This window comes from Sitodiplosis mosellana, unplaced genomic scaffold (assembly GCF_009176505.1).
Source record: "Sitodiplosis mosellana isolate CC-2019 unplaced genomic scaffold, AAFC_SMos_1.0 Smas_scaffold_4987, whole genome shotgun sequence".
NCBI classification, from domain to species: Eukaryota; Metazoa; Arthropoda; class Insecta; order Diptera; family Cecidomyiidae; genus Sitodiplosis; species Sitodiplosis mosellana.
Genome location: NW_022600229.1, coordinates 13,823 through 17,476, shown reverse-complemented (window position 1 = coordinate 17,476; position 3,654 = coordinate 13,823). Strand labels below are relative to the sequence as shown.

Below are 3,654 nucleotides of genomic sequence, written 5' to 3'. Positions count from 1 at the left end.
TTTCACTTTTTATACTTTGAACCCATTTTTGGGAGCCCCAATGGGGTCAAAGGGAGTGGGTTACTAGGCAGTTTTTGTAGCCCCATCGATTACCTTTCCAACGGTACCAGGGTCTTGGCAATGTGTCAACTACTTCTTAGTTAGATTTCAGTTGGCGCAAACCCTTTTTTTCGATTTTTTCAATTTTCCGAAAAATTTACACTGGGTGAACTCGAAAATGTGGGCCACTTACAGCCCTAAGATTTTGGTTTTATCGTTTTCTACCGAAAACAGAACTCCATGCAAATTTTCAGCCAATTCGCAGAGGGTCGATCCAATTCTTAACTGATTTCGTGTGGAATGGTCGATATTCATACTTTGTCAATAGTCACATTACAATGGGTAGATTAAGACTGTTTTTTTCTTCAACTAATATTTCTAAAAAGACGTACAATACTCGCGAGTATGTTTTTACATGATTCTATTCGCGTTAAAGGTGGGCATGTTTACATGCATCGAGGTTTTATTCCGTATTCTTTGGTGAATTTAGCAAAGTTGTAGAACTGCTATAGACAGTAAGACTACAGTTGTGGATTCTCTTCTGTATTTCAACATAATTCAGTTTTGCTGAAAAATTCGTTTGGATCAATACGATCTTTGGATGTTGAACGAAAACAAAATGAGCTAAGAAATTTGTTTCCCTTATCTCTTTTCACTTGCACAAAAAACCATTCTAATTGAAAGCGTGAGCGCAAAAGGGCATCTTGGGTTGAAACAGATTGAACGAGAATTCATCTATTCCTTTAGAAAAATGTGATTATTAAAAAAGTAAAAAATTGGAATGACCAAGATACACGAATTCAAAAAAAAAATTATTAGTCTTCTTTCGGCTGCCATTGGAGTGTGAATGTGAAAAATTTTATAAATCAAAATTAAATTATTGTTTTGAAAATCGAGATTCTCTTCGAAGTGTTCATCATAAATTGGTTGTTTAACTGATGAATGGGACATAGCAGTCTTGAGCAATTATAGAGGACCTCGAGTACTAAAACTTTGCTCAAGACACCAAATCTCTATCTCTTATCAGCTTCACGAAAATCGCGACCGACCGCGGACCATTACTCATTTTCAGTAGATTCGTCCATTTTCGAAGCTATTCAAAAGCATTCAGAAATGCTCCGAAAGATTCAGAAATTTTTTTGATTCATTAATGGTTTCTGGTGGCAATTCAGTAGCAAAATTCAAGCTCGGTTACCATACAGAGAGTGAGATCTCGTACGAGACACTGAGATCTCGGCGTCGAGTGCAAAGCAATTTTTTGTGTTTATCGCTCGCTCTCTTTCAAACAATATTGTACACTCGTTTGCTCTAACGTGCCAAGAAATCGAATTGAAGTGCATACACAATGCACACACTGACTGTCGTCCAAAATTCAGCGTGGCCCATACATTTGTGAGCGTCAACGAGTGTTACATACCTACACTACGCACTCTCAATATGTATGCCACACTCATTGACGCTCACAAATGTATGGGCCACGCTAATTTTTGGACGACAATCAGTGTGAGCATAACTACAGCATAACGACTTTTTCAGTGTGTATTTTCATTGGAGAACGGTGGGATAATTGAAGTAATTTTTTTTGTAAAATATTTAAACAAAATGGATGACTTTTTAGGTGCTGTTTCAATCGTATATGTTGATGAAACTGTAAATAGAATGAAAATTACTATGGTCGAACCATTATCTGCAGAAGATTTCAAAAAAACATAGTTTTCGACATCGTATCAATGATATGAAAAAACTTACACACTGTATCCCAATATTCCGAAGGATAAGATTGATTTTGGCACGGACGATTCAACGCCAGCACATCTACCAGCTAGTGGATAAAAGAAAGCAACGCCTAAATTCGAAGTTGATAATCAAAGGTGTGCATTTATTGTTTGCGGGCAGTTAATTTGATTACGTCATTATTAATGGTTTGTCATTATTTTTTCTTCACATATTCAATATTATGTGGAATAATGAATGCAGTTTAAAGGAAACAATGGGTTCTTGCGAAATGAGCCCAGAAACTCTATCGAAATTATGGAATGCCATAAAGCGTGATTATGGTATGTAACGAACAGGATAAACTCAACGGCATTAGCAACATATAAAAAGATCAACGGAACGAAGAATAGAAGAAAAACAAGTGTTCTTGATACCATGTAAAGAAAACATATAGAAATAAGCAAAGCCAAATTGAACTATTAATGTAAAGGAAGACAAAACCATTGAATACCTCAATAAAATTAACGAAATACGAAAAACACGTATGTGATATTAGTTACATTTTGTTTTCAGCGCACACACGATATCATTGCCAATGTTGGGTACAAAACGAGATTAAGTGAAACAAAAATTCGTACGATGCATTTCGATACGTGTTTGAAGTTCAGTTCAGCTGTAAATCCACTCCACACGTGGCACATTGAAACTGTTCTCGTATTTTCAAATAGAATACATTTCAATGAGTATTTTTGGTGTTTTCCCACCATTTTCCTCTATCTCTCTCTTGCTCGCTCTCTGTCTCCCGGAATTCGATGAATATCTCAATGAATATTGAATTTTTAAATTTTCAATAACACCCTGAATCTTTAATGATGCACTCTTTAACGGCTTTCAATTCGAATGTTATTCCCGTAGCAGGATGAAAATTTAACATGGCGAAAAAATGAGACAAAAATAGAGAGAAAAACAGAAAGAGATGGAGAGACGTGGGTGTATTGGAAATCGAACTGTGAACGCTCAAGAGAAAAAATACCCTTCGGATCTGTGGTGTACGTATCGCTCACGCTATGCGTTCGCTCTTTTTCTGACTTATTCACACTTACACTATATTCGTCATACAAAACAACGGCAGAACCTAAGTGTAGAACGCATGCGGTGCGCTTCAGTTGTGTGTAGCGATATTGACGCAAGACCGTATGCATTAGTATTGGTGTGAGAAGCGCGAACGTTTAGTGTATCCGCATGCGTTCTACACTTACATTCTGCCGTTGTTTTGTATGACGAATATAGTGTAAGTGTGAATAAGATAGAAAAAGAGCGAACGCATAGGGTGAGCGATACGTATACCGCAAAAATGAAGAGTATTTTTTCTCTTGAGCGTATATAAGAATGAAGCACATAGCAAAAGCTGATGCAACATAACGTTTCTTATGAATAAAAGATCATCTTTATACATATTAACTACTTTGATTCTGCTTTGACTTCCTTTTCTCGCTGCCATTGCGATTTATTGAGCATCGCGGCAAGTTTTTCATCACGGAATACGGCATTGTTTTGGAAACGAGCGTATTCTCTCTCGTTGACAAAAGAAGTTTCTCGATTTGTTCGGTGGACAGAAAGTTGTATTGATTTTTGTTATATATTTGTTTAATCCGGGTGCGTTTGATTTTTGCAATAAATGAGGATGGAGAAGCGGAACGTGAGTGTTTTTTAATTTAATTGAATTCATAAATTAGCGTGAAAACACACACAGAGAGAGAGAGGGAGAGATCAATCATCGAAAAATCAATCATAAAATTACGAAATGATTTACGAGAGAGGAAAAAAAACGAGTGGCCCGAAAATCCGCCGGATAGAAATCAATTATTCAGGAAGTTGATGTTTGTATTCAGTGGAATT

The 3,654-nt window shown here is 36.5% G+C and overlaps 1 long non-coding RNA gene across 1 annotated transcript; it reads left to right on the top strand.

Annotated features, from left to right (window-relative positions):
- The first annotated feature begins 884 nt into the window (after positions 1 to 884).
- Positions 885 to 2,241, top strand: LOC129572448 (uncharacterized). Its single transcript, XR_008688447.1, has 3 exons — positions 885 to 1,597; positions 1,658 to 1,910; positions 2,017 to 2,241. It is a non-coding gene; the product is annotated as an uncharacterized LOC129572448 (long non-coding RNA).
- Positions 2,242 to 3,654: the final 1,413 nt, after the last annotated feature.